Source organism: Budorcas taxicolor, chromosome 9 (genome assembly GCF_023091745.1).
Source record: "Budorcas taxicolor isolate Tak-1 chromosome 9, Takin1.1, whole genome shotgun sequence".
Lineage (NCBI taxonomy): Eukaryota > Metazoa > Chordata > Mammalia > Artiodactyla > Bovidae > Budorcas > Budorcas taxicolor.
The window spans coordinates 89260561-89282461 of NC_068918.1; the positions used below are offsets into that span (position 1 = coordinate 89260561).

Here is a 21901-nt window from a genome sequence, read left to right on the forward strand (position 1 = left end):
CAGCTTCGGCATCAGTCCTTCCAATGCATATTCAGGACTGATTTCCTTTAGGATGGACTGGTTGGATCTCCTTTCAATCCAAGGGCCTCTCAAGAGTCTTTCTCAGCACCACAGCTCAAAAGCATCAATTCTTTGGCACTCAGCTTTCTTTATGTCTAACTCTCACCTCCAGACATGGCTACTAGAAAAACCATAGCTTTAACTATACGAACTTTTTTTGACACATTCTACAATTTAATAAATACTGATTAAGGACAGAATTTTTATGGTAAATTATATTTTTCCAAATATAAAGGTAACATTTGCACATGTGTTATGATATATAACAGTATAACTGTATATTGGGTTTTAAACAGCATACTATCCCTCGACGCACTTTTCTCAGTGAATTTCGCTTGTCTGCTATGGCAGATGAGGAATTAAGGGCACTTATATCCATTCCTTCCTTCTTTCCTTATCTGCCTCTTCACTTTGGCATTTATATTTTATTTTTTGTTCTTCCACTGGTTCCACTTACAACTGAAATATATACTAAACTTTCCTGTTGATCTGTCAACCTGAAATCAATTACTGCTTCAATGAAAGATGAAAATTTGCCACACATACACTTTCTCCTACAATCTCCTTGTCAAATCTTCTGATATTGTTAATTATTTTTGTTTCTATCATCTAGACAATAATTTAGTCTCTAATATTTTGTATACAATTTGAAGTTCAATTTAAGTACATTAAACTTTAATATAAGTACATTAAAATTCCAAGTAAGTACATATCTAGTCCTGAAGTGAAAGTGTTAGTTGCTCAGTTGTGTCCAACTCTATGCCATCCCATGGACTGTAGTTAGCCAGGCTCCTCTGTCCATGGGATTTCCCAGGCAAGAATACTGGAATGGGTTGCCATTTCCTTCTCCAGAGGATCTTCCTGACCCAAGCATCGAACCCAGGTCACCTGCACTGCAGCCAGATACTTTACCTTCTGAGCCACCAGGGAAGTCCATTTAAATACCATTCATGGCAGAATCAGGTGGTATGTTAAGATCCTTCAGTTCAGTTCAGTTCAGTCACTCAGTCGAGTCCGACTCTTTGCAACCCCATGGACAGCAGCACGCCAGGCTTCCCTGTCCATCACTAACTCTCAGAGCTTGTTCAAACTCATGTCCATCTGGTCGATGATGCCACCCACCCATCTCATCCTCTGTTGTCCCCTCTGTCGTGTAGATCCTTAGATAGGGAATTTTTCATACTAACACTAAAGTCTTCCTTCATGAGGGAGAATTTTCAAAGTTTCAAGCTTCGGTGTACGATCTTTTGTCTTTTAGTTTCCCCAGTTCCTTCTAGGCTATATTCAGCCATCACTTTTCCTGAATTTCATACTAGCCTTTTACTCAAAATTTTTTGATGATCATTCAGCATATTTTCATAAAGACATTCTTTACCAATATTTGTATGCCTCTGGAGTATGATTAAAAATTAGATATAGAATTCTATATTTAAATTAACATTTCTCAGGTCTTTGAAGATATTGCTTGGGTGGCTTCTAGGATCCAGTGTTGTTGATGAAAATCCTGCAACCATGATTCATTTCTTTGCAGATAATCTATTTCATCCACATTAGAAGACTGTAGCATTTTCTGCTCTATCATAAGAATTTTGAAATTTCACCAAGATATGCGTAAATACAGTTCACTTTTATCCATCTTGCTTGCTAGACTTTTTAATCTGACAACTGATACCTCTGTGCAGTGATAGCCCTGATTCTGCATGCCCAGATCCCGGCCCTTTGGTTCTCTGGACTGACCATGTAATAATCTGCTTTGGTCTTTGGGACCTTTGCTTTGGCAAAGGGAAGTAACCGGAGCCTTGAAAACCCAGTATGCTTTAGAACTTCCACTCATGCTGCCCTTAGGAATCCTGCTGCTAAGAGAGCAGACCAAGTTTAGCAGGATGATGAGACGTGCTCAGTTACTCCTGTCATCACAGCCAACTGCCAGTTTTGCAATGAGTTTATTTTATATCAGCTAATCCCCAGGCAATCTTCCAGCTGCTCAGACTCACATGAGTGACTTCAGGTGAGGGAGCCAACCTTGCCCAGACCAACCAGCCAAATCACAGGCATATAAGCTAAACGACTGGTTGCTGCTTCAAGCCAGTAAGTTGTTCAGTCCTGTGTTACACAGCCAAGGTTCATTAGCACAGAGTATTTATTTAGCTTATAAAAATATTCTTTCATTAAACTGCATTCTCTGCCTTTCATTCCAGTTTGAGCTTCATCCAGCCCGGCATTTCGCATGATGTACTCTGCATAGAAGTTAAATGAGAAGGGTGACAATACACGGCCTTGACATGCTACTTTCCCGACTTGGAATCAGTCTGTTGGTCCATGTCTGGTTCTGTCGCTCTGTTGCTTCTTGACCTGCATACAGGTTTTGCAGGAAGTAGGTAAGGTGCTCTGCTACTCTCTTTAAGAATTTTCCAGAGTCCAGATTTTGACACTATTGACTCTATCTCCTGGTCTGCTTGATTTTTCTTTTTCTTTTTAAATATCCTTCTTTCTGTTTTAACTGCTGGGATTAATTTTTAATTTTACCTGAAGATTAAAAACAAGCCTAACTTTCAACAATGTCCTTTCTATAACTTTGTCCAGTAAGAAGTTAATTCAGTAATACCATTTTCAATTTCCTGGAAATTTCTTGTTTTCTGATTGCCTCTCCTTCATAATAGCCAGTTATAGCTGTAATATCCTCTCAAATCCTAGTAGAGGTACTAATCAAGACTACTTTTTTAAAGCCTCCTGCATTCCCTGAGTTATACTTAACTCTTCTTGTACCAGTTACTCTTTTGTTCATATAAATATAGTTTTCCCTTAAATATCTAATGATTCCTGATTGGCAGTTTATTGTTCTAAATAAAAACATGATAGCAATTAATAGGAAGCGTGCACTGTTCCATCTATGGTATGCTGCGAACCAGCATATTATCCCCAGAGCTCTCTCCATGGGATGAAAGGGATGTCAACTGCCAGACTCTTCTTGGGCTTTGTGAGCAGAAAAGCAGGCAGGTGACCCCTACAACTGCCAAATAAGACACGTTACATTTTATGTGTGAAATGTTTCATGAATTTCATTCTTGGACATCTTTTCTACTTTTTCTCCAGTGTTCCATGTAGAACTTCACAATAGGGGGAAAAAACTCTGTTTCTTTATTTTAATGCTATCATAGGAAAAAAGGAAATAGGCTACTGTCTTTACCCTGCTGGCTTAAACCAAAAGCACTGTAATCAGTTTTGCTATCAACCTCTTTCTAAATTCTCACATGTAAGCTTCTCTGGGTCATAAATCCCTGATGCTGAGAAGAGAATTAAGGAAATTTTACCTTCGGGAGAATACAATTTGAGAATTTTTTTGTGTAAGGAATAATTTACTTGTACAGAATAATTTAAATTTCTAATACAGAGATTTTATAAGGAAAACTTGGCTTTTCTCTTAAATTCAAAGGAATATATACCTGATAACACTTTCCAAGGGACTTCTGAAATTAGCAATTACATAGATGAATGGTTTATTCTTTGCAAACATTGCTACACCAAACACTCTGGAATTTAAAGTTCATTTAAGCTTTCTGACACTAAATATTTCTTGTTTTATGTTTCAAACTTACAAAAGCACATAAGCTTGAAAGAAAAGCAGTAGATTAAAATAAAGTAAGGTTCTTTTCCAATGGCAACAGAGATGAATCATCTTCTAAGTAGAGTTCATCAGGGCTAGAAACTGGCAGAAGAATAGTAGCCCTCACCTTCAAAGAACAAGCTAATCTTAAAACACACCCCATCTTCTGTTTTGCTTTCATGTATTAATATGTCGATTTGTCTTCAGTCTCAAGGCTGGTGCCCAAGAGGCTACGGAGATTAAAAACAAACAAAAAAAAACTACGTCTTATATAAAAATGGATATCTAATAAGGCTTAATCTATTTCTATTTTAAAATAGTGATTTTTAAAAATTTGACAGAAGAACCTAATTTTCAAAAGAAAACTGATAGGTGCCCCCAAATACATATATCAAAGAAGTAAAGTGGAATTGTTTTGCATAAGGAAGTTGCAGTGAGGGATTGAAAAGCCTCATAACTTAGTTTTATGACCTGGAGATACAGCAAAGATGGCTTTTCCTCAAAGGAGACTGAAATTCACTCTCCAAATACATGCAGGGGGACAAAAACTGTGACTTAAAGTTTTGAAATTAATATAGACATATTTTCCGTAAATATTTATTGAAAATGAAAATATTTCAGCAACCAATTTGTTAACCAATATGTAACAAAATGGTTCAAGGTCAGAAGGGGCGGCAGTGAGGAGATACCCCTCATCCAAGGTAAGGAGCAGCGGCTGCGCTTTGCTGGAGCAGCCGTGAAGAGAAACCCCACGTCCAATGTAAGAGAAACCCAAGTAAGACAGTAGGTGTTGCAATAGGGCATCAGAGGGCAGACACACTGAAACCATACTCACAGAAAACTAGGCAATCTAATCACACTAAGACCACAGCCTTGTCTAACTCAATGAAACTAAGCCATGCCCGGTGGGCCACCCAAGACAGGTGGGTCATGGTGGACAGGTCTGACAGAATGTGGTCCACTGGAGAAGGAAATGGCAAACCACTTCAGTATTCTTGCCTTGAGAACCCCATGAACAGGATGAAAAGGCAAAATGATGGGATACCAAAAGAGGAACTCCCCAGGTCATTAGGTGCCCAATATGCTACTGGAGATCAGTGGACAAATAACTCCAGAAAGAATGAAGGGATGGAGCCAAAGCAAAAACAATACCCAGCTGTGGATGTGACTGGTGATAGAAGCAAGGTCCAATGCTATAAAGAGCAATATTGCATAGGAACCTGGAATGTTAGGTCCAAGAATCAAGGCAAATTGGAAGTGGTCAAACAGGAGATGGCAAGAGTGAACGTCGACATTCTAGGAATCAGCAAACTAAAATGGACTGGAATGGGTGAATTTAACTCAGATGACCATTATATCTACTACTGTAGGCAGGAATCCCTTAGAAGAAATGGAGTAGCCATCATGGTCAACAAAAGAGACCAAAATGCAGTACTTGGATGCAATCTCAAAAACGATAGAATGATCTCTGTTTGTTTCCAAGGCAAACCATTCAATATCTCAGTAATCCAAGTCTATGCCCCACCAGTAGTGCTGACGAAGCTGAAGTTGAACAGTTCCATGAAGATCTACAAGACCTTTTAGAACTAACACCCAAAAAAGATGTCCTTTTCATTATAGGGGACTGGAATGCAAAAGTAGGAAGTCAAGAAACACCTGGAGTAACAGGCAAATTTGCCCTTGGAATATGGAATGAAGCAGGGCAAAGACTAATAGAGTTTTGCAAAGAGAACGCACTGATCATAGCAAACACCCTCTTCCAACAACACAAGAGAAGACTCTACACATGGACATCACCAGATGGTCAACACCGAAATCAGACTGATTATATTCTATGCAGCCAAAGATGGAGAAGCTCTATGTAGTCAGCAAAAACAAGACCAGGAGCTGACTGTGGCTCAGATCATGAACTCCTTATTGCCAAATTCAGACTTAAATTGAAGAAAGTAGGGAAAACCACTAGACCATTCAAGTATGACCTAAATCACATCTTTTATGATTATACAGTGGAAGTCAGAAATAGATTTAAGGGACTAGATCTGATAGAGTGCCTGATGAACTATGGAATGAGGTTTGTGACAATGTACAGGACACAGGGATCAAGACCATCCCCATGGAGAAGAAATGCAAAAAAGCAAAATGGCTGTCTGGGGAGGTCTTACAAATAGCTGTGAAAAGAAGAGAAGTGAAAAGCAAAGGAGAAAAGGAAAGATATAAGCATCTGAATGCAGAGTTCCAAAGAATAGCAAGAAGAGATAAGAAAGCCTTCTTCATTGATCAACGCAAAGAAATAGAGGAAAACAACAGAATGAGAAAGACTAGAGATCTCTTCGAGAAAATTAGAGATACCAAGGGAACATTTCATGCAAAGACTGGCTCGATAAAGGACAGAAATGGTATGAACCTAACAGAAGCAGAAGATATTAAGAAGAGGTGGCAAGAATACACAAAAGAACTGTACAAAAAAGATCTTCATGACCCGGATAATCATGATGGTGTGATCACTCACCTAGAGCCAGACATCCTGGAATCTGAAGTCAAGAGGGCCTTAGAAAGCATCATTATGAACAAAGCTAGTGGAAGTGATGAAATTCCAGTGGAGCTATTTAAAATCCTGAAAGATGATGGTGTGAAAGTGCTGCACTCAATATGCCAGCAAATTTGGAACACTCAGCAGTGGCCACAGGACTGGAAAAGGTCAGTTTTCATTCCATTCCCAAAGAAAGGCAATGCCAAAGAATGCTCAAACTACTGCACAATTGCACTCATCTCACACGCTAGTAAAGTAATCCTCAAAATCCTCCAAGCCAGGCTTCAGCAATACGTGAACCGTGAACTTCCAGAAATGGTATGAACCTAACAGAAGCAGAAGATATTAAGAAGAGGTGGCAAGAAAAGGCAGAGGAACCAGAGATCAAATTGCCAACATCCACTGGATCATGGAAAAAGCAAGAGAGTTCCAGAAAAACATCTATTTCTGCTTTCTTGACTATGCCAAAGCCTTTGACTGTGTGGATCACAATAAACTGCAGAAAATTCTGAAAGAGATGGAAAAACCAGACCACCTGACCTGCCTCTTGACATACCTGCAGGTCAGGAAGCAACAGTTAGAACTGGACATGGAACAACAAACTGGTTCCAAATAGGAAAAGGAGTATGTCAAGGCTGTACACTGTCACTCTGCTTATTTAACTTATATGCAGAGTACATCATGAGAAACTATGGGCTGGAAGAAGCACAAGCTGGAATCAAGATTGCTGGGAGAAATATCAATAACCTCAGATATGCAGATGACACCACCCTTATGGCAGAAAGTGAAGAGGAGCTAAAAAGCCTCTTGATGAAAGTTAAAGAGCAGAGTGAAAAAGTTGGCTTAAAGCTCAACATTCAGAAAATGAAGATCATGGCATCTGGTCTCATCACTTCATGGGAAATAGATGGGGAAACAGTGGAAACAGTGTCAGACTTTATTTTGGGGGGCTCCAAAATCACTGCAGATGGTGATTGCAGCCGTGAAATTAAAAGACACTTACTCCTTGGAAGAAAAGTTATGACCAACCTAGATAGCATATTCAAAAGCAGAGACATTATTTTGCCAACAAAGGTCCGTCTAGTCAAGGCTATGGTTTTTCCAGTGGTCATGTATAGATGTGAGAGTTGGATTGTGAAGAAAGCTGAGTGCCGAAGAATTGATGCTTTTGAACTGTGGTGCTGGAGAATACTCTTGAGAGTCCCTTGGACTGCAAGGAGATCCAACCTTGAAGTCAAGAAACACCTGGAGTAACAGGCAAATTTGCCCTTGGAATATGGAATGAAGCAGGGCAAAGACTAATAGAGTTTTGCCAAGAGAACGCACTGGTCATAGTAAACACCCTCTTCCAACAACACAAGAGAAGACTCTACTCATGGACATCACCAGATGGTCAACACCGAAATCAGATTGATTATATTCTTTGCAGCCAAAGATGGAGAAGCTCTATGCAGTCAGCAAAAACAAGACCAGGAGCTGACTGTGGCTCAGATCATGAACTCCTTATTGCTAAATTCAGACTTAAATTGAAGAAAACAGGGAAAACCACTAGACCATTCAAGTATGACCTAAATCAAATCCTTTATGATTATACAGTGGAAGTGAGAAATAGATTTAAGGGACTAGATCTGATAGATAGAGTGTCTGATGAACATTCTGAAGGAGATCTGTCCTGAGTGTTCTTTCGAAGGAATGATGCTAAAGCTGAAACTCCAGTACTTTGTCCACCTCATGTGAAGGTTGACTCATTGGAAAAGACTCTGATGTTGGGAGGATTGGGGGCAGGAGGAGAAGGGGACGACAGAGGATGAGATGGCTGGATGGCATCACTGACTCGATGGACATGAGTCTGAGTGAACTCCAGGAGTTGGTAATGGACAGGGAGGCCTGGCGTGCTAGAATTCATAGGGTCGTAGAGTCGGACACGACTGAGCGACTGAACTGAACTGGACAAAATGGTAGCGACACTTGTTGAGAGCCACATGTGACATCAATGCTTGTGCTCAGTCGTGTCTGACTTTGCGACCTCATGGACTTTAGCCCCCGAGGTTCCTCTGTTCATGGGATTCTCCAGGCAAGAATACCAGATTGGGTTGCCATTCCCTTCTCCAGTGGATCTTCCTGACCCAGGGATTGAACTTGCGTCTCCTGTGTTGCAGGCAGATTCCTTACCAGTAAGCCACATGTGACATAAAAGGCACAAACTGTACTCTCCAGGATCAAATGTGATTCCTATATAAAGCTGAAGCCAAACTGCAGAGTGCTTACTTCTGCAGCAGATCAATACAGGTTGGAGTATTTAAGTGGATGCACCACGGAGGAAAAAGGAAAGATTTTCCTCAACTGCATTTTTTGAGGATAACCAGCATGCAAGCAAACTGAGGAGGAAGATGAGCAACAGTGGGGGAAACACCGGCAGATTTTAGAGAAACGGACACATCTAGGTGACAAGAGAGCATCTATGTAATGAAGTGGAAAATGACATTTTTTGGAGTTTGAAGGGAAATAAAATTAAACTGCAAAGAATGGGAAATACAATTAGTGTTTGCTTCCACTTCCTGTTGGGCCTGTCCTTTCTTCACTCAGACCAGGCTTGGACAAATGGCTTGCTTTGACTGATGACACGGGACAAGAGAGGTAGCCAAGACTTCCCTTCTCTCTGCCGTAGGTTGGATGTAGCCTAGATAGGGCCAGCTCATCCCAGGGCAAAGACAGCGTGAGCAATACTATGCCAGTCCACAAGGAACATGTAATTGAGCTAGGAATCAACCAATAGTGGTGAAGCCACTGGACCATCACTACTGCAGCACAGACTAGCCTGACTGATGGGCAGATTACAACCAGATTAAGGACGATGTTAAAATGAGGACCTGATGTCAAGTGACTCATGCTAAGTTACCAGTTTCCATCTCCAAACATGTCTTTTCACTCAGTGGTTTTAACCCGGGGATGGGCAATGCTGAGCTTGGTTTTGTCTGGTCTTGACATGGCAGCCTGACAGTCAATATTTATGTCCACCCCTCTAGAAATCAAAGATGAAAAGAAACGTCTTTGCTCAAATACCATTGTCTTAGCGAGACTTGAATGGCTGCTTTAAAATTGTACAGCAGCCTCCTCGTCATCTACTACGCTCTGTAAGTTCGTTCCTTGCTGTCTTTTTCCTCCATAGCACATCACCACCATTTGTGTGCGTGTGCATAAATACATGCATATACATACATGTATAGACAGCTTATTTGTTTACTTATAAAGTTGCAAAACCTTGAAAATTACTATCCATTTCACAGTGTCTCTCTGAAAAATAATGATCTCTATATTCCCAGGAAGAAGTGACAATTTCCTGTTTAACAGATGAAAATAGGAAAGGCAAAAGCACTGGGAAATTTATTCCAGTTACTTCATTAGTAACAACTTGCAAGAAAGACTTGGAGCCTGTTTTCTCTAACAGATAAATTATATCACAGCTCAAAGCAAGTCTTGAACTGGACAGGACTGACAGATTTTGACTAATGAAGGACGTGTTTCAGCTGAGCAGGTGCTAGGCAAAGCCCCACTCATGTTGCCGAAGCAAAGCAGTGTTACTTAAGACCAAAGATAAAATGCAGAACCCATTTTTCCCATGATGAGTGAGGTGTTTCTGGTACATTATGGGTTGACATGCTTTTATTTTATTTATTTTTTTTGCATGCTGACTGGAGGAGTTACCATTTTCATGTTTGTTTGTTTTTAATGGCAAAACAAATGTGAAGTTTTAAACCAAACAATTTTAATGTATTTTCATAATGTTATGATTTGAAAAGTATTCTCTGGTGGCTCAGACAGTAAAGAATCCTCCAGCAATGTGGGAAACCTGGATTCAATCCCTGGGTTGAGAAGATCCCCTGGAGAAGGGAACGCCTATCCACTCCAGTATTCTGACCTGGAGAATTCCATGGACAGAGGAGCCTGGCAGGCTATAGTCCATGGGGTCACAAAGAGTCAGACATGACTAAGCAACTTTCACTTTCAAGATCGTTCACAGATAGCATGATTTTTTTTTCTTGCTTTCAAAAAAACCTTTTCCCTCAAAGTAAGCCACAATACCATTGAGATCAACTCTCAAACTAATCAGAAAAGAAATACTTGCTTATGAATTTCTAGTCTCATTATTTCACAGATGACTGAAATCTAAACTAGAACACTCTATGGATATTCTAAAAAATTATCTGAGTGTGGGATGATTAAAATATAGTACCATCACACATGTCTACAGCAGCATTATATTCTAGGAAACATTTATTTTAAAAAAAGAGAGAGAGAGAGAAACTGACCTTTCAAATTTTGAGCACATCAAAAAACTTCAAATATTTGGTAATTACCAGTAGTGGCATATACCTGATGATTGCCACTAGTCGTAAGGGGGTATTCAGGATACCCTGAAGGGGGAACTTCAGGATCGATAATGCAAAGCCCCCACTGTGGCACTCACAATACAGTAAACTGAGAGGAAAACACATAATTACATCATCTGAAACTGACTAAGGAGAAATTTATAGAAAGTGCTATGAGAACTTCAAGGCGGAAGTAAACATGTCTAGGAATTGATATTTGAGCCCTGGCCTTTAGGGAGTGGACATAATGTCATAAGGTCAAACATAATCGAACATGTAAGGACTACAAAAGTCTTTGATTATAAGCAAGAAGGAAGCCATGGTGACAAAAATTTGACGATGGAATAGAATCCAGATTTTCAGGAAATCAGGAATGAATGGGAATGTAAGGAAGAGAACAAAGGTCATTCTTTCTGCAAGTTTTCATGATGATGACACAAAGGAAATAAATGACAGCTGCTTGAGGGCAAAGTGGAGTTGGAAACTGAGATAGAGGAAACTGCAATATAATTGTCTAGAGCACAGTGTAGAAGACATTGAAGATAAATACATTTTAGACAGCAAAGAGAGGAGATGTAATGGTGAAGCAAAATCAAACGAAAATAATGCTGAAGGTGAAGGAGGGAAGACTATCCTTTATTGAGTACTCAGTGTGTGCCAGATTTTTATTGTATACTTTCTTAGACATATCCTTAATTAAGCAAGCATCATTCATAGGGTATTGCTATCCCTAGTTAACAGTCAAGAAATGATGGAGTAGAAAGTCTTATTAAAGATAGAATATCTCAGAGGTGATAGTCTCTTTCTGGGAAACAGAAGACAAGGTCATCTGTTCTAAAAAGCATTAGTAATCAGGTTTTGGAAATGGTAGAGCTCCTCTGTTGAATGGAGAAGCTAGTTCATAGCAGATAAAATAGGAAAGAAATAATCCTAATATATAGTAATTATTTTGTAATAACAAAAAATCTGGAATGACTTCATTTTTTAAATTAACTTCAGCAATCAGTGTATCCCCTTTATATGGATAAGGATCCAATGTATGCTTTAGTGACAACAGCCTTAGTTTAGTTCAAACTGATGTTATCGCCATCAGTCCTTTATAATGTTTAATTTTAACTCCAGTAAAGGCATCTCTGTAAGGCAGTTGTACTAAAATAGTATCCCATGTACTATTTCACAAGTATTTTCCCATATGAAAACTCCATGCTGGGATCACTATCATATGACTAATTTAAAGCTAATTATTTCAGCATTAATTTAGATAATGGGCCACAACAAATGGAAAAAGAATACTTTGATATTTCACCGGTTTCCTACTGCCCCAAATCAGATACAGGAAAACATTTCTGCTGTTACTTTTTTTATACATTAAAACATACCCTAAAATAACCCCAAAATGTTGTCATATTTATAAATTATATTCTAGCTGCTAAGAGAATGGAATAAATAAATAAAAGTTTTAAGACTAAGTTTATTAAGTCAAACTCAATTTTGTAACTTTTTTTGGTGTGGAAAAAATAGTTAATATATACTGCCTGACCACATGGTCTTGCAGTCCTTTTGCTAATTACCTATAAACCACTGACTAGGTTTTACAGCAGCTACTTCTTACTAACCATATTGTTTCCCTAAAAATGTATTCCTCTTTTCACACATTTTTGTTTTAACTATTGTCAAGAGCATTTATATTTTTTAATAGCATATATGGCAGATGACTGGATATACAACATGACATATACGTATTTAAAGGAATGATGCTTCACATTTAAATTAATGTTAATTGCTTGATAAAGTTTCAGCAGACCAAAACATTACAAGTTTTATTTTAGTCAACATTTAAAAATTCTTCATTAAAACCTGGCAGCCTCAAGCACAAAATGTGGCAGACAGACATTAAAATGTTGTAATAACAGTTTCTAATACAGAAAGCAATTAGCTCTTAAAAAAAAAAAAAACGACCTATTTCATATAGGCCATATCTAACTTGGGACATCTGCTTTAAACAATGATAGAATTAAATTTGAAATCTGTCATATAATAAATCTAGAATTATAATTAATTTTTAAAGTACAAGCAGTTGGATAGCATAGCAGAGGAAATGATATGAAATTAAAACTTTAAAAAGTATTTAAACCCTAATAAAATCTTGACTTCTAGCCCTCCCAGGAATTTTTATATGTTCCATTCTTTGTTCAACTGGATAAACTCTATGGCCCAGTGTAAATTCCTACTGGACCAGAATTATGTCTGATTCTGCATCAACCATCCACACAGGTCTGCAGGTATTTGTTGAAATATAACGTCCATACCTTTCAACTCCAGTAAGTGTCTTACTTGTAAAGTAAACACATTGATTTGTTATCACTTTAAATCATATAGCAATAGCATATAAAAATAATTTAAGAATTACTGAATATATCAAATAATTAGTAGGTATCCAAAAAGCCTTTTTAACTAAAACAACTGTAAATTCTTCCCTAAGCTTTCATTGTCCTGCTAACCTAAGTTTTCTTCTTATTAATACTGCACAGATCTTTAGAAAAACTAATATCAATTACTTTGATTTCCCAGGCTGCCCAAACTGCTAATAGAACTTAGTAATTAAAGCTATTTTAAAATGATCCTAAATCTGAGCATCTTCCCATTTAGCCTGATTAGAAGCAGCCATCAATATTAACATCAATCGCTAACAATTCGGTATACATTTAATGTGGTAGAGGTGATCATTATCTAAAATCTCTTTCCTAAAATGTCATTATTATCTGGGGAAAAACATGTAATGGGGAATTAAGATATTTCTATTTCCAATAACTGATTCTACCATGAATCTTGTATAAAGCTTTCACATTCAGAGGAAAAGATCTCTTTATTGTAATATTCCATCTCACACTAAATGGCCTTGAATTGTGCCAGTATTTTAAAAGGCCACTTTGTTCATTCCCTCCCTTTCACCACAAATGCAATAAGGTATCAATACATTGTGCACTGTCTTATAAATGTGTTCGGAGGCAGGTCCCCAAACTGATGATAGGTATTCAGAATAAAATACTATTCAGAACTGCTAACTTGTAAAGCAAAAAAAAAAAAAAAATCAATAGGAATCAACAGAAGTTTTATAGAACCACTTGGCCACATTTTAAAGACTTTGGTCAAACTGACTAATATAACCAGGAAATTACAGATATTGATTCTTAAGTCCTTTGGTAGAATTCTTATCATTTGCCAAAATTTCTTTCAAGTATGACAGGCCACAAGACTTTGCAGCCACCAAGTGATGGTCTGAAAACTTCTATGGTATTTGAAGGGCACGGTGATCTACTTTCTAGAGAAAAACAAACGCTTTAGAGCAGAGTCATCTGGTTTGTCAGAGCAAACTTCATGTCAGGTCACCTACTTCTGTCCTTATAAAGTTCTAGCCTGCTGTATTTAAGAAGTCTGTAAATGGCAACGCACTCCAGTATTCTTGCCTGGAAAGTCCCATGGACAGAGGAACCTGGTAGGCTATAGTCCACGGGGTCACAAAGAGTCGGACATGACTGAGTGACATTTACTACTTTACTACTAAGTTTAATGGACTGCTTCCAAATCCTGAAAGGAGTATGTCAAGGCTTTAAATTGTCACCTGCTTATTTAACTTATATGTAGAGTACATCATGCAAAATGCTGGACTGAATGACTCACAAGCTAGAATCAAGATTGCCAGGAGAAATATCAACAACCTCAGACATGCAGATGATACCACTCTAATGGCAGAAAGCTAAGAGGAACTAAAGAGCCTCTTGATGAGAGTGAAAGAGGAGAGTGAAAAAACTGGCTTAAAACTCAACATTCAAAAAACAAAGATCATGGCATACAGTCCCATCACTTCATGGCAAATAGATGGGGAAACAATGGAAACAGTGACAGACTTTATTTTGGGCTGCTCCAAAAATCACCGCAGATGGTGACTGCAGCCATGAAATAAAAGACGCTTGTTCCTTGGAAGAAAAGTTATGACAAACCTAGACAGCATATTAAAAAGCAGAGACACTACTTTACCAACAAAGGTCCATATAGTCAATGCTATGGTTTTTCCATTAGTCATGTACGGATGTGAGAACCGGACTGTAAAGAAGGGTGAGCACAGAATTGATGCTTTTGAACTGCGGTGTTAAAGAAGACTCTTGAGAGTCCCTTGGATAGCAAGGAGATCAAACCAGTCAATCCTAAAGAAAATCAATCCTGAATATTCATTGGAGGGACTAATGCTGAAGCTGAAGCTCTAATACTTTGGCCACCTGATGCAAAGAGCCAAGTCATTGGAAAAGACCCCAATGTTGGGAAAGACTGAGGGCAATAGGAGAAAGGGGCGGCACAGGATGAGATGGTTAGACAGCATCACTGACTCAGTGGACCTAAGTTTAAGCAAACTCTGGGAGATAGTGAAGGACAGAGAAGCCTGGTGTGCTACACTCCATGGGGTCAAAAAGAGTTGTTCACAACTTAGCAACTGAACAACAAATAAGTTAAATGCCAAAATTAAATTACAACTGTCAACAATCACTGACAGATGGAAGCCCGACTGTCCCTATACTGTCCCTGTAACCAGCTCTTCCAACAGGAAGCTTCAGTGTTAACCCCATGACCTGCCTGGGGTTGGGGGGGTAGGGGCTTTTAAAAGGATACTGTAAGAAATGATTTTGTGTAACTATAATAAGAAAGAGAAATATGGAAATAAGACAGATGCAAAAATTGAAATGATAGACAAAACTGTGACTGAAACAAAAATTCATTTTGTTCATAATAATATAAGAAATACAAGAAACTACTCTAATAAAATAGTCTAATGTAACAAATGTTTTAGGAAAGGCAGAGGAAGCAAAGATCAAATTGCCAACATCTCCTGGATCATGGAAAAGGCAAGAGAGTTCCAGAAAACATCTATTTCTGCTTTATTGACTATGCCAAAGCCATTGACTGTGTGGATCACAAGAAACTGTGGAAAATTCTGAAAGAGATGGGAATACCAGACCACCTGACCTGCCTCTTGACAAACCTATATGCAGGTCAGGAAGCAACAGTTAGAACTGGACATGGAACAACAGACTGGTTCCAAAGAGGAACAGGAGTACATCAAGGCTGTATATTGTCACCCTGGTTGTTTAACTTCTATGCAGAGTACATCATGAGAAACGCTGGGCTGGATTCCAGCACAAGCTGGAATCAAGACTGCTGGGAGAAATATCAATAACCTCAGATATGCAGATGACACCATCCTTATGGCAGAAAGTGAAGAAGAACTAAAGAGCCTCTTGATGAAAGTGAAAGAGGAGAGTGAAAAAGTTGGCTTAAAGCGCAACATTCAGGAAACTAAGATCATGGCATCTGGCCCCATCAATTCATGGCAAATAGATGAGGAAACAGTGGAAACAGTGACTGACTTTATTTTGGGGTGCCCCAAAATCACTGCAGATGGTGATTGCAGCCATGAAATTAAAAGGTCCTTACTCCAGGTCCATCTAGTCAAGGCTATGGTTTTTCCAGTGGTCATGTATGGATGTGAGAGTTGGATGGTGAAGAAAGCTGAGTGCCGAAGAATTAATGCTTTTGAACTGTGGTGTTGGAGAAGACTCTTGAGAGTCCCATGGACTACAAGGAGATCCAACCAGTCCACCCTAAAGGAGATCAGTCCTGGGTGTTCATTGGAAGGACTGATGCTGAAGCTGAAACTCCAATACTTTGGCCACCTCATGTGAAGAGTTGACTCATTGGAAAATACCCTAATGCTGGGAAGCATTAGGGGCAGGAGGAGAAGGGGACAACAGAGGATGAGATGGCTGGATGGCATCACTGACTGAATGGACATGGGTTTGGGTAAACTCCGGGGGTTGGTGATGGACAGGGAGGCCTGGCGTGCTGCGATTCATGGGGTCGCAAAGAGTCGGACACGACTGAGAGACTAAACTGAACTGAACTGAACTGAATGTAATAAAAAAATAATCAAGCCAGCTTCTTCATAATAGAACATATTTTATAGAAATTTTTCTGGAAAACATATGCAAAACTAACATTCAAAGGATTTGGTAGGTGCAATCCTACGTGAGAAGGATTTTTTTATTTAAAATATTAGTAGTATTAACTTTCAATACTTAAGTTATATGTTATGCGTGTATTAACTTTGAATGTATCTTTATATCCATCTCTCAGCATTTCACTGCTATTCCTTATGGCAACCCAGATAAGTACTACAATGGTATCTCACGGTTTCAAATCAGACTAACTAAACCCTTAAGCGGGGGCTTCTCTGGTGGTTCAGTCAGTAAAGAGTCCTCCTGCAATGAAGGAAACCCTGGTTTGTTCCCCAGGTTGGGAATAGCCCATGGATAAGGAAATGGCAACTCACTCCAGTATTCTTGCCTGGAAAATCCCATGGACAGAGGAACCTGGCAGGCTACAGACCAGGGGGTCACAAGAGTCGGACGTGAGTAGTGTCTAAACCTACAAGTGAATGGATCCATTTTACTCCTTGGGAAAATAAAGACCACAACTCGTAAGATTCTAGCTTCTAGAGAAGTTCAATTGTTAATAAAACCAGATTTACAGAACTTCATACAATATGGCTGATTTTTTGCTGCGGATCATATGAATGCATATGGAACTGGAGGCTGCGGATTGCCTGGTTTCCACTCCCACTCACTGAATGTAGTGTTCGATGAACCCCACTGCTAGTGCCAGCAGCCCTATAAGCGTCTCTATCCCCCTTGGACCTGGAATGTTCCTGGGATGCAGAATGAAGTGACAGAGGGAAGAAGACCACTGTTGCCAAACTAAACAAGAGAATAAATACGGCAAACCACTTTTCATCATTGCCCCAAATATCTTAAGTAGGAGAGACATATAAACAATGGTTTACTCAACATTAATAGCTTCTAAATAATTAAAAGCGGAAAATGTTCAATGAGAAACTAGATAGTTATAAAGAAAACTCCGTGCATGAAGAAACTGCTACAAGGCATAGAGGCAAGAGAACTAACTAGCATGTAGAAACAGACCACAGAGGAGCCTGAATTTCCTTCAAGTCCTGGAACAGCTGGTGTGCATTCCCGCCTTTACCCTTGGCTCTGGCTCTTCTTTAAGGCTGGAACGCCAGGGGTACATCCTGGGGGGCTGAGACCGTGGCCTCTGGAAAGTCTGCTCTCTGCAATTTCTACTTCAGCCTGGATCACTAGCAATTGTAAAGGTACACTCTCACAACTCTCTCCTTCCAGACCGCACGTGTCTTACGGCAAAATTTTATGTCTTATTTAGCTCCTATCACCACCAATGGCTGACACAAGGACAGTGGCAGACAAATCTTTATTCAATTAAATAAATCCTCCTAGATTCCAATTGCCTCATTTGTAACATTGAAGTTTTCTATTCCTTTCAGCTTCTATAATTCTATGATATTTTAAAATTGCAATACGGTACTCTTCCCTTAACTATTTTGCATCTATCAAAGAACAAACCATCTTCTGTAGTTTACCTTGATTTCTCCTTTTCATTGAAGCCAGTCCTGTGTGCTCACAAGAGCCAAGTTTCACACATAATAGTTAACAGATTAGCCTCAGACATGTTTTTAATATGGGAAAGACACAACCTTGGGTCTTGGGAAGGGTAGTCAACTGCACTCTGAACCATGTATCCAATTTACAAAATATATAATTCAGTGATAATAATAATTCAATTCCCGTCTCCATCACTCTCTTTCTCCCCTCATACCCTGCCTCCTTCTCTTTCTTGATGTTTGCCCATTCATAAAAATCAAAGCAGTGCCTCAGAAGGACTTGATTTTTAGGGTAAAGTCATCAATATGATTATGAGTGATGGCTCAAAAGCATCAGACTTGACTTTGCTTGACTGTGCGTGAGACCCTATCTGTTAATGATGCTTTTCTTACCCTACATCTCAAATGTTCTCTAATAGTAGAGCTTTGTCACATTACCTCACCTTGTTATTAAATCTTTATTTAAATAATACTCTTAATTTGCATTGCTCTTCCAAGGAATTTTATTTCTTAATTTGGCTGACAGTCAGATTTTTCAAACTGTCATTATGATTTAAGAGTTTGCTGATTCTCAGTGATAATCACATAAAGTTCAGAGGAAAACAATTTGATGATACTTCATAGTCTCTGATGATTCCACTAACTGTTTTACACCAGTGGATCTGTTACCTAGTACATGTAAGTATCTCAAGCACATGACTAATTTCAGACTTCAGGGATTGGGGACCTGATCCATTTCATATGGTGCGTCTAGCTGAAATTCAGGAAATATGACCTACTCTTCAGGCCTACTCTACCAATCTCAATTCCTTGTGTTCACTCAGTTAGTAGCAATATCAGCTCTAAATCATAAAGGCATCAGGGATATTCACAGAAAAATCTGGCTCCCAAACAAACAAATAACAAGCTACAAAGCATCCTGGGTACAAGGCATTCCATTAAGAATTAAAATACTTCAGTACTCTTGAGTGCTGTGACTGAAACATAGTGGAAATTATAATAAAAATAAATCATTTGACACTTTCTAAATCTCAGTAACAGTTCCAGATTACTTAAATATTCACACAATTTGCTCACAAAAAAAAGTTAATGTTAAATTACTATAATTTTCATATGCTCCTAATTCTACTATTGGACAATACTTTTTTTTTTTTAATCTCCTGTGGAAACAAGTCACCAGAAAAAAAAAAATCTCAACCACATAAATTTATTCTACCAATCTGATATGAAATAAATACTCAACACAAATACATAAGAAGAGCAACAAATCTTTGGCTAAACATGGCTTTGAAATTGTTGCACTCTCTCCCTCTGTTGTGGAGCAATGTAGAAAACCAACCAACAAAGAAGGTTTCAAACCTCTATTTTACCAACAAGGTAACTGTGTTCAAGGGTGATAAAGAGATCATTAAAGGTAACATGCTGCCTTGTTCAAGGCATCTTAAGGGATTTATTGGGCAAACACATGCAGATCCTAATTGCCTCTGCAGCTTCTCAAGAGACCTCAACTGTTGTAAACAGTGACATAGGACTCATATAGTGCAAAACATCAATGAGAAGAGAAGACACGAAGAAGCAAAATATAGATAAGAGACACAGATGGTTAGACTGAGATCCCAGGGTATCAAATCTGCAAATAAACACACATGCACACACACACAAACACACACACACACTCCAACTGGGGCCAGACATCCCTTAAAACTCAAGAATTCTAACATCCAGAAGAGGCTTCTGGTAAGAACCCCTGAGCAAAGTGGACAGAAGTGAGTGAGAGCTGGACACGCAGGTTTCCCGTCAGCACTAGACCAACTCTGAAGCTTTCACCTCTACTTAGCTTTAATTTGAGTCCCAGAGAAGTTAATTCAATTCACACAGAATCTCTAGCTTGAAATTAGGAAGAAATGAAAAACTACAATTTCATATTTGACTTCTGCATTCTCTCCTTCCCTAGAAACTGCCTATTATTTATAAAATTAAATAGTGAAACAGTACCTTAATTAAAAATGCTAACAAATCCTTGTAAATTTGGGTCATTTGTTAGGTTAATGAGAAACACATTTTTCTTCATTTAGTTTCCTTAAAAGTCACTAACATGTCACTTGTTCTTAAATTTACTTCATCGGTATTAATTTTCATGCGTTAATTTCTAATTTGTGCAATATTTTTTCTGCACAAAACTGGATTTTCAGGCCAACGGACACCAAGCCTGAAACTGCTTGAAGAAAGTATCTCTAACTCAGCTCCAAGTGCTACAATATAATCAGTGCAGATGACGTTTCCAGATTCCTTCATAGTCTCTTTCACAGTTTCATTCATGATCAGCTAAAAAAAAAGACAAATTCTGAATTGCTGAATTGTGAAGTTCCTTCTCAACTTGTAATTTCTTTCAGTACACACTGTATTTCCCTCTGTAAAGAATTCCACATTATTTATTTTCCTTTATGCCTAACAATAAAAGTAAAACAACAATATCCCAAAATGGTTGTTACTACTGTTCAACTCTTTGAGGCACAGAATGAATGAAAAGCTTTCAAACAAGTCTTTCATGATTTAATATATAAGTATAGTCAGAGGAGAAGGCAATGGCACCCCACTCCAGTACTCTTGCCTGGAAAATCCCATGGGCGGAGGAGCCTGGAAGGCTGCAGTCCATAGGCTCGCTGAGGGTTGGACACGACTGAGCGACTTCACTTTCACTTTTCACTTTCATGCACTGGAGAAGGAAATGGCAACCCACTCCAGTGTTCTTGCCTGGAGAATCCCAGGAATGGGGGAGCCTGGTGGGCTGCTGTCTATGGGGTCGCACAGAGTCAGACACGACTGAAGCGACTTAGCAGCAGCAGCAGCATAGACAGATGACACAGTGGTAAACAATCCTCCTGCCAACGCAGGAGACAGGAGATGTAAGAGACTCAGTTTCAGTCCCTGGGTGGAGATGATCTCCTGGGGTAGGAAACGGCAACCCACTCCAGTAATCTTGACTGGGAAATCCCATGGACAGAGAAGCCTGGCGGACAATAATCCATGGAGTCACAAGAACTGGACACAACTGAGAGACTGGGAACGCACAAGAACAGATAGGCTAGACCAAAGAAAAGACTGTTTTAGACCAACTGAAGAAAATTTTTATATTAAGGAAACAGGAAAGGCAATAGATTCTCTACATCTATAGACGCCCCACCGTGCACACATTTCTCTCCACGCCTCTGTGGTTCTGCCACTAACTAGGTCAGGTCTGCCCATCTGCCTCGAGGTCATCTTGCTTCACACCACTATAAACATTCTCAAGGAAACAAAGACCTGTCTTGCATTAAATATTCTAAAACAGTGTATTTTATCTTTTCCAAAATCTCATGCTTATCCCAACCTGTTTATTCCTTAGAATGCTCTACTTGGGGAAATGGCACCACCATCCCCCAGTTACTCAGGCCTAGTAAAGAACAATTTTTAAAAAGGTAAAACCATGACTTACACATAAATGTCAAATAAACACGTGCCAAAAATTTTATATACTCAGTAATTAATGAGGAAAACAGAAAGATGTTAAAATGGGCACTTGAAGAGCAAGGTGCTTACAATCAATTTTAATAAGTAGTGCTAAGACTGCTCTAATAGATACAAAATGAGTTAATGTCCAATGGGGCAATAAATGATACATTTTTAAATCATCTTTTCCACCAGGCAGAAAGTACCTGCATCTTTACCATATCATAATTTATATATTGACCTCTTCCCCTACAGTTATGAAATAGGTTAGAAAACAGAAAATCAAAGGACAAAGCCTACACTGAACCGAAGAAACGGCCAGT

At 38.9% G+C, this 21901-nt stretch overlaps 1 protein-coding gene across 2 annotated transcripts in view; it reads right to left on the reverse strand.

The window, feature by feature from the left end:
* The window catches only part of PRKN (parkin RBR E3 ubiquitin protein ligase), a 1201361-nt gene that overhangs the window by 1086373 nt on the left and 93087 nt on the right, over positions 1-21901 (reverse strand). The window lies entirely within an intron of this gene.